Genomic DNA, 13,496 nt, shown 5'->3' with positions numbered 1-13,496 from the left:
AAACACTTTTCAATCCATCTTGCCAACTTTTGACCTATGCTAGTTACTTTTGGAAGGTGAAACCCATCAGGATCAGGCATGGATAAGCAATTCTCTACCGAGAGCATGTCAAATAGACATGCAGCCTCCCCTGAGCCAGAATGCAGCAAATGTGCATTTCTCAAAAAGGGGCACTTAGAGCTGTTCATATGGAAGCAAATACCAAGAACTTATGTCAGTCTGCACTTCTCTTGCAGCTCAATGTAGGCACCACACATGCTATTCATTTTCTGAAACAATATTGGAGAGTGCTGCTTATGTGCTGCCTATAGACCATCTAATTAAAGAGCACAGCATATCAAAGCAATTGAAAAGAGTTGTTTGTTTCTGCAGCACAAAATGAAGAGTCTGACTGCTTAGGCAAAATAACTGACATATTGTTACACTCTACATATTTTTCTGAATATGATGGTATAACAAGCTATTATATGGTAAGAGAAGGCTTCAGATAATCTCAGCCCAGGAACTTCCCATCTTCTTCCTTCACTATTGCCAGTGGTCCCCCTGAAGTGTCAGGCAGCTGCAAGTTGAGCTTTTACTGAGCTCCCACCTTTGTATGTGAAATGGAAGATCTGTCTCTATGGTGGATGGCTGGAAGCTCATGGTACCTGATGCCATAGCAGTATTCCTCTACAACACTGCAGATGGAAGTATACCCAAGCCCTTCCTCGTGTTCTTCCCATCATTACCCTTCAACATCCATCCATAATTATTTTTTTTTTAAATTTATTTTTTAAACAAGTCACCAAAAGTCCACCTCTGATGTCTTTAATTTCCCAGATTTCCTGACTTACTTGTTGCTTGCAGGAAGGAAAGCTTCCTGCAGGCTGGTTGCACCCAGCAGAGAATACAGATGCCTTGTTGCAAAAGGAGGGAGAAAACCAGGGCTGAAGTCATTGTCCCCTTCACCACCACCCCTCTCCACCCTCTGTGTAAACTTTCTGACAGCATTCCCCTCTAATCTTCCTCAACAGTGTCAAGCAAAATGAAAAGGTTAGACTTGAAGGCTTATGCAGCCTTTAGATTAGACAACCCATTAAAAAAACAAAACAAAACAAAAAAAACAACCCTACATACAGCAAAATATTTTTAAAATCACAGAAACACAAAGGTTCAAGGATTAAATTTGCTACCTTAGCTGAATTACACGTGCTTTAATACTCCTCCACAAAGTAATAGTTAATATCATGCTTCCCAAAGTGACTATGGAAGCCAACCACAGGAGCAAAATTTTGCCCCAGTATCCAACAGTGTACTGTTGCAAATCCCCACACTTTGGAATACCATGCTCCTTTTCATTGTTCTTCATACAAAAGGATGCTAAAATGAAAGATGTAAGTTCTGAGCTTCAGTCTGGTCAGGGCTTCCCCTTGTATTTTTTGTATTTAGCATCTCCCTGTTCAATTGTCTTTCCCTCTTTCACATACCCACATTTCCTTTTCTTGTTCTGCTGGAGGCTGTTTGGACAATTACACAGTGAGAAGTGCAGACACTGCTGTGAAGCCCTCTAAAAAGCTTAGTGTGAATCAGACTCACAGGGGTCACGGGCTACCACTCAACTTCACTCACAGCAAGAGCCACAGGTGGGGTTTCCAATGATAAAAAAAAAGAATGTTACTAAATATTCAGGCTCCAGTGCTACGTGCCAGGGCATGTCCACTGGACCTGCACATGGACCAGCAGTGGTTTGTTTCCCCAGGCTTAAGCCAGCTGAATGAAGTAACTTTTAGAGTAGTTCTTAAGTCTTTGCACAATATCAGCTTTTAGGCTTTCAGTCTTTTAAAGACAATTCAGAGGTTTGGGGTAAAAATGTATGTGCCTTAGCTTTGCATCAACGCCATACATGATCAAAACAACTCGTTATCTAAGATTAATCTGTCTAGAAAATAAATGTCAGTACTGTCAGGAAAGGGAAAAGTTTATGATTAAACTCCAGCTTTATCATCTCTCATAATATTCACTTGAAGACAGCAAAGATTCAGCCCTTGATTTTTCATCCACCTCTTTGAAATAGCATTGCAGAGAAGCCACACAAAAGAACACTTATGTAGAAACACATACCTTTACAGTCAGTGTCGTTATGTAAAAACCATTTTGCAATTAGTTTAGTTTTAGGGTAGAAAAGTAATTCAACAGAATATGACACAGGATGACTGCACTAAGCACAGGAAGCAATTTTGTTTAAACACACGTAGACATCAACCCAGTGATCTGCAAAAGCTCAATGGAAAGCCAATGTGCACTTCTCTGTTGTCCTAATGGACTGCTTTAAACATGAAAGAAATTAATGCATTTCTTCTGCATGAAATCTCCCCTTGAAGAGGAACAAGGAAACCACACAGTTTTCCAGCACATACAGAGTAATTAAGCAACTCAAATTATGACCCCCCCCCAACAATACCTCCCCCCATCAGTCCTATCCATCAGTGAAGATCCCTGAGGGAAGCCCAACCTGAGAGTCATTGTGGGATGCCTGATCTACATTATATTCATATTCCATTGTTCAAGCCATAGCACAGATAAAATAATAAACCTGTTAGGGCACAGTGCAGAGACCACATTCCTGTCTCATGAGTGAAGCTCTCAAATGAGGAAAAAGCTGTTACACTATTGCAATCTAAGTTAAGAATACCAACAATAAAATACTGAACCTTTGAGTATTTTGAACATGGAATTAAGTAATTTATTCAAAGTATCACATAACAGCACTAAATGTAACAGGCACAGACACTTTACTTTTTCCATGTACAAATGAGTTTTGCATGTCGATAGCTAGTGTCTTGCCATGTCATGACTGCAGAATGACAGCAGATACTTATCCACTCAGCCTTAATTAATTTACTCCCAAATGAATACTGCATTTAGAAGGAAATGTAATTTTATCCTGGAAAACCACTTCACACAAATGGGACAAACTGTTACCTCATCTGATTTGTATCTATTTTCTAATCACACAGAGACTTACTATAAAAGAATTCAAGATTATTCTAAAAATATGCAGCTGCTATTGCACATAAATATTCCATCTTTCTCTCTGGATAAAATCTTTCTGAGGGAAATAGCAAACTTGCTTAAGGCTTGTTTTTCTTACATCCAACATGGACATGCTTAAAACATTCATATCACTTTTCCATCAAACTTTACATCACCTATGTGGAAATATCTACAAGCTCAACAATGTTCTGCTGTTTGTGTTCTGCTATTTTGGTTTTAAATAACATAAATTTTAATTTGGTTTTAAATAACATAATTTTAATTATGTTACTTCGCATGGCAGAATGAAGTTTGACATTAGTATTGAATCTCATAAATCATCACTTTAAGAAAATGCATTCCCTTGAGGAGAAGTAATACAGATCATATGGGAGTCCTTGTTTTAGCTTCAAAATTTGTTAAACAATCTTAACAGTTTTCAGAAACTCATTGGTAGGACTGTGCCTTCTGAGTCCCATAAGGAGCAAGTTATATGTTAGCCCTTTTTGTAATTTTTTTTCTATTTCTGGTGGAAGTTTTAAAAAATAATATTAGGAGTCAAAAATAAAAAATTAAATTAAATGTGAATTTAACATTAATTCAACAGTGCTGGCTCTGGAAGAAAGGCATGATAACATGGTGCCTCACATGTACAGTCAACATAGTGCTAGAGATGTAGAGTCCCTAGCATTTCCTTCTCCTTTTTCCTTTTTCTTCATCATTTCAAAACATTTTACTAAGGAAATGGCTGAGGATATAATAAAAAAAAACAGTGTACCACACATCAACATGAAGAAACAGTTTTACAATGATACTCAGTGCTTCAAGATGTCAGAAGCTTACACGGACTTCACAAATAATGAAGCTAATCATGTTGCAATAAATTCCACCAGAACTATTTTCTTAGAATGATAATTATTGCTTTTTTAATGGTGAAATCATCATCCCATAGTATCACTCTCTAAAGGGAGCCAATCAATCTGGTCTGTTTATTTACAAATGAAAGTTAAGTTTTGAGTTGGGGCAGCAGAAATTTTGCACTTGCATGGCACAGCTTCCACAGTAGTGTGAGCTTAGGCTTTGAATCCCACAGGGATGCACAAAGACAGGAACTGGTACCAAACACCGTGATGGCTGCAGACAAACTGCTGTCATTTGCAAAGGCTCAGATATTTCCCAGTTTCTTCTTAAGAGAGCTGCAAAAATGAGGAGGTGGAAGGCTGCAATTCTTTAAAAGGAGGAGGTGGCAGTGCACAATTCTTTAAGGAAATCTGTCCAACTCTTTGTGTTGTTCTCGCCAATTCTTTCAGTTTGTGCATTAAGGATGTGCAAGGTCCTCTCCCAGGATGGCCCCAGTCAGCTGAGGAGTGGCAACAGCAGTGGATGCTCAATCAGATTTGTAAATTAATTAACACTCTGAGCTCCCTTTTCCATGTTTTCAGTCTATTGATAAAGGGAAGACTTGGCTATTGCCAACCACTCTACTTTTGCCCCAGTGCACTATGAAAAGGACTTCTTCATGTTAAAAATCTGCACAGCAAAATGCAGACCACTGTGTTTCTCCAAAGCCTGTCTCTGCACAGTTCATTAGTGCTCATGGCCCCAACCAGGCCACGTGGGTTTAAGGCACAGAACCACTCAGAAGGGAGTGGTCAAAAAGGCCAATTTTTGCCACGACTTTTTGGCTGAAAATGAGAAATCCGAGATCCTACTGCTATAGGCACGTGGCACACACAAATCCTTCTCTGCTCTGTTGTAGGAGATGCTCTCTGAAAGAACCAGCATGTCTGTGCTGACCCAGGGGTAATGAAGCCACTTCTTGAACGCTGGCCCATGTCACGGGTTTAAGTAGCCTTTGGGGTCCTGAGCTGGCCTTACCTCACCTGGGTGCATATAACACACACTAAATTAATTTTCTCAGAGAGAGAAAAGAGAGAATCAATATTTACTCCAGGATCAAAATGCTTTTCGTTTAAAGAACTCAGCAGTCTAAAAAAACGAGGAGCAATCATTTTGTTCCCATGACAAACAAAAGCTTCCTTGCCAGTAGACACTGGATATTGACAATAACCTGTGAGCATCATAGCATGCATAGTAATCAGATGGCATTTTGCTGCAGTGGATTTCTGTCTTGTAGACTTCTAGGTTTGGCTCTAAGCAGAAATATTAAATAATCAAAATATAGTATTTTCCATTAAATAGTAACGTTAAAATAATTACAATCAACAAACACTTACTTCCACATCCCCTACATAAGCTTTATTCAATGTGTCCTAACTGAAATACTGCAGCTAAAAATAATGACTAGTAAATCACCCAGTGATTTAAAATGCAAGGAACGTGAAGTTTAGGGTTTTTTTCTGAAACTATTATTTTATTTTACTGCAATTAAGTTGGTAGTGCACCAAGCTACCACCAAAAATGTCACACCAAATTAACTTCCTTTTTATTAACCACAGCAGGTCAAATAATTTCAAAAAGTGAAGGTGTCTTGGTAATGAGACTTAACTCAAGGACACTAATTTACAATGACATAGGTTCCTCCATTCTGTATTACCTCACGTACTTAATAAAACATCCTTGAAGGGTCAAATTCTGATGCCATCTAAAAATGATTTTGATCACTCTCCATCTGAATTAATTTTTTTTCTAGCAGAACACCCAGCTTTCACCCTGTCAGATCATCATGGCCTTTAGTGGCCTGGCTGTGTTTTAAAAGATGTCATGAGCCATGGCTGTGATCACCTGCTGCATTACATGGACCTCAGCGGTGACACAGGTGTGACAGGCCAAATAAAACCAGCTCCTGTTAGCCACCCACTGACTGCAGCATGTACAAACACCTCTGGACCTCCAGTGTACAAAATGGACTGAGCTGGTATTTAATCACTCAGAAATATTCAAGTGAACACCAGCTCTCCATAGTTCTGGGCCTTTTCACATATTTTAAACACTTGTGTTTAAAAAAATAGTGTTTCCTCAAAGATACTGATCACGTCTGTTCCTTTCCAATGCTCTTTAATCAAACCAAATCAAATCCTGAATGTTGCATTTCACCATCATGTGGAGTGTTTCCTATCTGATGAACTCTGCAGTTATTTCTGATCGCTATTTATCTCATTTTTCAGAAAAATACTACCTGTAAAAGTGGTCAGTGAAAATGAAAACAGCGCCAGTGATGCAAGAACTGGCTCTTCAGCAAGCACGAGAACAAGTGTGGGCTCACTGTGGCCAGTAGGTATAAGGCAACACCCAGGATGATAATCTGAATGTTGCAAAATAGACATTAATACAGACTGAGAAGGCAGTGAAAACAAGATTAAAATAAAATAAGAAGTGTATGTTATGTTATGTTATGTTATGTTATGTTATGTTATGTTATGTTATGTTATGTTATGTTATGTTATGTTATGTTATGTTATGTTATGTTATGTTATGNTTATGTTATGTTATGTTATGTTATGTTATGTTATGTTATGTTATGTTATGTTATGTTATGTTATGTTATGTTATGTTATGTTATGTTATGTTATTTGAAGGCTTGGGAACTCCCTGAGCTGAAAATCAGTGGGAATTAAGAGAACACTGTGGAGAGGCATAATCTATGTTTGCTCTGTTGCTGTTCTTCCCTTTGCACTCTTTTATGGTCATTAAGGGAGTTGTGGTTTTTTTTTTCCCTTTTTTCTTTTCACACCATTCTAGAAACACAGCACCAGCAGGCTTCACGCATGGAGAGGGTGGCGTAAGCTCCTAGTACATTTCCCAGTCCCCAAACTCATTTCATATAAAATCCTCCAGCTGAGGACATAACAGATATTAAACTGATAAAAACATATGCTGCACTTGATCTTTGCCAAAAGGTCAAGAGGCAAACACGAATCAGCAGCCTGGATGGTTTCGTGGTCTGACTCAGTGCGCACGCTGAGACTGAATCATCCCAAGATTTTAACACCACGGTAACAACAATTATGCAGCTTTATCACTCAGATTCATTTCAAAAAGCTGCAGACAGACTACAGACCCCAAATAACTCACTCCAGGATCACAATGAGCTCATGATTTTGCACACACAGGAAGTGTTCCAGGACAGGAACTTGGGAAAGTTAATGATGCCATGTCTAGCCTCCCAAAATATTTCGGTCTTGATCCGATTATTTCTTCTATGGTAAACCAAGTAAAAAGAGAAAACACCTAGCCCTTCCCTCTGACCTCCAAGCTCCTGCTCCTTTGATGTCCCCTGCCCCAAATATTTAAGGAATCTTCTGTTTTCTGAATCATAAAGGTTTTTTTTAGACACACATCTCCCCTACAGAAACTATTTCACAAAATTCTAAAAAGTTGAGGCAATTTTTAATAAATAAATTATTAAAAACAGAAGTACTGCAGTGCATTTTCTTAATCCTTGCATTAGAGCATCTTGCACACTAATCCAAATACTAAATATCAATCTTGCTAAAGCACAATTACTTGGTATTAAACTCCACAATAAATTAGCAGAGAAATTGTCAACACATGAGGAGCACTAAGTCAATACTGCTAAAGCATCACAAAACCATCCCTGTGCATGGAAACTAAAGACATCTTTTGAAGTTAATGAGTAATAACAAAAGATATTTTAGTAACTTGGAAAAAGACAACTATTTCTATAAAATTATTTTCATTTTCAAGAACACTTTGTAAACAAACTTGGGAACCTTTCTATTATCAATGGTATTTTCCATCACTCATCCTAATCATTAATTATTTGTAAGAATACAACCCCAGGTCACAAGTAAAAGAAAAGGTTTTGTCATACCCATCTAATATCCTGATGCTGGTGCTCCAAGCTGCACAAGACAGCCAGGTATAACATAATTGTTTAACTTTCAATACACAGTTTTCAGTGAACCGGTATCAGCAAATCCACTGGATTTTAATGAGTTAAAATATTTTAAAAGCATAGCTTTGTTATTTTGTTTAATCACCTTTCCCTAAGGCTCTGAACAACATTTAAGCATGTGCTTAATTTGCTATTGAAGTCAACAGAAGGAACAGTGAATACTGAAGTTAAGCATGTGCTTAATGAGATTTACTGAGTCAGAATGCGTAAAACCCAATGTGAGCAGAATCAAAGCCCTGAGGTATTAGCCAAGTCTACCCCGAGTTTCCCTAAAGATACAGGGCCTCCAAAAGGTGAATTAAAATTTTATATTATTATGACATGTCTACTGCACACCCATATGTCTGAAATATTTATGCAGCAAAACACATACCAGACTTTGTAGGTCTTTAAAGTAACAAAAGAAAAAAAACTTTGGATTTACCCTAAAACACCAACTGCAAGATTTTGTGGAATTTTGTTTGGTGTCAATAGCTCAGCAAGACCCTCTGTCATGAAACAACTGCTGACCTGTCTCATGTTTCCTCCAAAAAGAAAATGTAGTATAATTTAGGTGTTTTGATTTGGGGCAGGAGGGAATGGAGGAGTGGAGCTAACATATATATTTTAGTTATCGGTTGCTCTGTTAAAAAGAAGGAACTTAATCCAGTATCACTACCTCACTTCCTCAGTCACTCAGGCAAACTGTGTAATCCTCTCCCACCTGCATATGAACATCTGCATTGTAAAAGTTGATACTTTTTCTCAGACTGAATTAAATTAAATCACCTGCATGCCTTTAAGCCCCCTTCTTTATTACCAAAGACTACCACTTCTTCCTAGAGCAGACGAGTTCAGTTTAACAAATAGCAACTCAGTGAGCTTTGAATGCAGCATATAAAATATAAAACTGTATTTTTCTACTTTCTGTGACATTTAAATGGCATAAGCAAATATTTAATTTAATTGCAGCTAATAAATATTTTCTTGACAGTAAATATTTAAAAAAGAGGTTTGATTCCAGGAGAAAAAATTCTTCAGATTCCATACTCACTATAAATATTCAAATCTGACTTAACAATATTTTAATTGTTTCTCTTTTAGCTTACATGGAGGATCTGGTTTTGGAATTAAATGTCACTGAGACTGGAGGTTTTTTGCTTTGCTCAGAAAAAATAACTGTGATTTGGAGAAATATTTAGAAATTTCTCTTAACAACATACAGTCACCAATCCTTTCTCTAATATGCTGTCAAAATCAGCAAATCTGTTAAAGAAAAAAAAAAAATTAACATTTAAATGTTGAATATAATTGTTCCTTCAAAATGGCAGTCATCAGCATGGAAGGAGTTAATCTTCCCCACTCTTTTTCTGAGAGTATAAAAGGCAAAGAACAGCTGTCACTCAGGTGATGAATACAAGCTGCCAGCCTTTTAAACAGCAGGTACAGCATTTGAGCTCTGAATTAATTAGCATTCAGAAAGCCTAAACACGGCTTGATAACTCTGCAAGATGATTTTTGTCCCTTCCTGCAAATTAATACTGCTATTAAGATGAGCAAGGGCACAATGCAGATCGTAATTGTACCCATTAAACAAAGTTTCACAAGTAATGAATTGGAGGCTCTTGCCAAGAATGCATCAAGTCAAATAAAGCCTTGCTGCAAATAACAGACGCACAGGAATCCATCTTCACTTTTTCATGGCATTCACAAAACCACATACAATATGGATTCCTGTGTAAATGCATGAAATGTTTTCTGCATATAAGCACAGGCTTCTCAAAAGTCCATGGTTTTAAAGGTTTAAATAGCGGCTTTGTCTCAGAAGCATGCGGGCTACTTCCATACAAGAGCCGCTCCTAACATACACATATACACTCAAAGGCAGCTAACAAAGCCTCAGAAATTCTACTTATAATGTCTTAAAAACACAAGGGCTCCCTCCATCAATTACTGCTGCAGCAATGCATCGAAGTCTACACAATCCATGTGGAAAATCTTCCTCCTATATTTATCATTTCCTTTAAACGATGAGCATATTTTATAAAGCACAAAAATGATTGATATCAGAATTTAATGATGTTTAATAAGTGGCCATCTGTCAACAGTCAAGGAGTAAAAAAGAAGCACATTATTATTTCCCAAAAGACTGGAAATATTGATGCTAATTAAAAGGCACATTATCATTATCTCAAAGCAATGTCTAAACACTAATCAGACTTCACATCCAGGGCAGGAGAACGAGGGAGAACTACGGATCTGAATGCTCCCCAAAAGGGTCACTGGAGTTGAGAGTCTCCAAACTGGTGTTATGATAGCATACAGGCTGGAACTTGGCAAGTAGCTGCTTATCTCCTGACTGTGTGGGCAAGCAATCAAACCCTAATCTGATGTAGGAAACATTATTTGTTTCAAACTCAACTCTTCAGAAAAAAAAACCTTTGGTACATTTTTACAAAGAACTGTAAAAGAAAAGAACTGTGCTAAACATGACATTTCACTATTTATTATTTCAAATTTTCCATCCACCTTATTTCAGAACAAAAATAAAGCTTGAGGTGCCCAACACATGATTAATTGCACCATTCTAGACTGCAATGTACTCAGTCCTTCCAGCTGAGAAATGGCTCAATGTCACACGTACCTAAGGGACTGAATGTGGTCAGGTAGACAGAAGACTACACCAAAAGGAACAAAAGCCATGAACACGGTGTCTGAAGCCCTTTTGACTCTTTGGGCCTCTAGGAAGACTGTAGGGTTCAGGATGCTTCAGCTTCTCCTGCTGAGTGCTATGGAGGAGGAAGGTACATAAATGTAGGTGGTTCAGTCTGCTGCTCATGTTTCCCTGGAGCTCTGCCTTAAACATTAATAGTCAGTTTAGTACCTTTTAAAATGTAGCATTTATCACCATTTTCGTAATTCATCTTGATCAGAACCTCTTTTAAGCAAGCAAACCTCTCCTAACCTCAAAATTCATGCTTCATGTTCTAACTGAGGCCACCAACACCCTGTAACATACATTTTGCTCGGTATGTGAAAAGCTGACAAAACACTTGGCATTTATTGCTTGCAGAGAGGCACAGTTATAGGCCACTGGTAAATGTTTTCTTGCCCTTGAGATATGAGAGATGTGTGAGCAAGATATGACTGATCCCACCTCCCACATGGTGGAAACTGTATGTACAGTCCCAGGTTTAGCAATATTGACTCTGAGCCAGGCCCAGCAGCACACCAACTTCATGAGGTTTTGTGCTGTTAGAAGAAGAATACAGGTGACTGATGCAAAATATTCCTGTGCTGAAGGTAAAGCATAGACAAACACACAGTAAAAGGCATAGTGGGAACAGGTGGAATGAAAATAGGGATGGGAGAATCACACTGAAAGCATGGAAAAATGGCAAACTGAAAGTTTTTCCAAGCTGGAGAAAAGCACAGCTACCCTGGCAGTTGAGGCTCAGGGGCATGAGTACCATACCTAATTGAGAGCAGGCATTTTCCCCACCGTATTTTTGCTGGATAACTTTTTCACCTATAATTGCCACTATCAAATTACCATCTCCACAGTGCAAAGCCACCTCCAGTCTTCCTCCTCAGGTCAGGGAACTCATTCATCACTGTCAAGTGAAGCATATTTCTATTTTTACTTGTCATTTTCAAACCATCACTTCACACAGGTGTGACCTCTGATCCTGACTTTCCTTCCAGCACTCCCCTCGCTATACTCTGATAGTCCTCCACTATCTCCTCCCTGATAAATATTAAAAAATTTAAAGGAGATGTCCCTGGTTTTGATTACCCTATTCCAATATAACTCCTTGATCTTCAGCATAAACACTTCAATCATTCTGGCATTTTCATTGACTCAAATTAAATGCAGAGCCAGTAATTATTTCACAATCCCCTTGCCCTTTCATACACAAGTCTTCTGCCTTCTACAATGACAAAGTATTATCTCCCAGACTCTTAAATGGTTCAGATATTTCAGATACTTTTTGGATATGAATCTGGCATGAGGGAACTCTTAAGTAAACCTTGTGAGGCTTACCCAGTACTAATTGTTAGCAATTACAGCGCTTTTCTCATGTTGAGCTCCAATGCTCAAACATAATGTGAGCCATATAACCATACAATAGTTGCACTGATTAACAGGTTCCTCGGGGCGATCATGAGCATGAAGTTCAAGATCCCCTGCATTTTGCAGCCTCTAAATGTAAATTCAGCAAAGCTGAAGCAAAAAGGGGAATTCACAGTACTGTTTACATGAATTGGTGACTGGCCATTTAGACAGACACATGGAAATGAAAAAACACCATCAATATCCAGTTTTACTTATGTTATTTACTTCCATATTCACTACGTTTGTTTTAAACTGGCACTGAATATTCTTGGTGCCTCCCAGATTTGCCTTCTGACCCTGTCCAATTGTTGTACATTGTATAGCTGTCAGAGCAGAAGTGGAATGTATGAAAAGCTGGATAATTGTAAGTTGGGGCATATGGTGCTACAGAGAATGTAGGGGTTAGTAGGAAGAAGGGGGGGATTTGTTTTGATTTTTTTCAAGAGTCTGGATATGACTAAAGCTTGTTCCATTGGGCAAAGAAAATATCCCTTGTTTATCCATTTCTCCACCATTTGAAAAGTTGCTTTCCCCCTGCCTTTTTCTTTGGGGGGTGTGGGATGAGGAGAGAAGAAGGGCAGAAGTTATGTTTAACATTAATTCTTATTTTCATGACAAATAATAGACCTCCATTCTGGTTCATTTTTTGCATCCTAAGAAAATATGTTCTCAAACAGCATGCATGATATTGAGATTTTCACCAAAAAAAAAGCACTGAAATGAACTAGCTGCTGTGCAAACATGTCAGGCTTCATACATCACATGCATTGAAATGACCAGCACAGTTCGCTCTTCTCAAAGGTATTGCTTCAAGCTGATTGCTGACTCAAGACAAGAACACAACCCTGGTCACAGTGAGTTTCTGAGTATTTTCTCTGCAGCTGCAGGGTATAGAGGGTTTTCTGTTTGTTTTGCTTTTTTCCCCCTCTTTCATATGAAACCTCAGATTTTGGAGTACAGTTTGGCAGCACCAGGCTGAAATCGCTGCCAGTTTCCTAGGGTACAGAATCTCTAATAACACAAAGCCCCGACTATCTACATGCCAAACAAATAATCAAAATTTTGTACCACAATTGCCCTTAATATATATGACTTCTTGTTTTCCTCTCTGGGTTGCAGCTAATCCCTTCTGTCAGCAGCGTTTCATCTGTAACAAGCCTGCCTGTGGCATGTTAGGTCCCAATACATCTCTCAACAAATCCCCCGTGCACGGCGCGGTTCACAAAGCGCGCAGGTTGCAAAAAGGACCGCAGAGACTGAGCCTCTCTCCTCTAATGGGATCAGAAAGGCTGTGCTTTCCCATGGAAGATGCTCATCAAAGGCGAGGCCAGGAGAGACAGCACGCTGTCAGGGAAGTCCCGGCTCACATATTGCATTTCTGGTGCATAAGCAGAGCAGAGCATTCGTGATATTTGTATTCCTGAATGGCTTCTCTGTCTGGTTGAATTACTGGTCACATGTTTATCACTGTCATGCTGGAAAGCTGATCCAGGTGATGTTTGCTTCGTA

At 38.6% G+C, this 13,496-nt stretch overlaps 1 protein-coding gene and 1 non-coding gene across 6 annotated transcripts in view; both read right to left on the bottom strand.

Annotated features, from left to right (window-relative positions):
- The window catches only part of MACROD2 (mono-ADP ribosylhydrolase 2), an 850,223-nt gene that overhangs the window by 460,936 nt on the left and 375,791 nt on the right, over nucleotides 1-13,496 (bottom strand). The gene's annotated exons all lie outside the window — the stretch shown is intronic.
- Nucleotides 6,715-6,885, bottom strand: LOC117244206. Its single transcript, XR_004496820.1, has one exon. It is a non-coding gene; the product is annotated as a U2 spliceosomal RNA (small nuclear RNA).

Source organism: Parus major, chromosome 3 (genome assembly GCF_001522545.3).
Source record: "Parus major isolate Abel chromosome 3, Parus_major1.1, whole genome shotgun sequence".
Taxonomy (NCBI): Eukaryota; Metazoa; Chordata; class Aves; order Passeriformes; family Paridae; genus Parus; species Parus major.
The sequence above is the reverse complement of the archived record's forward strand: the minus strand, read 5'-3'. Positions and strand labels throughout refer to the sequence as shown.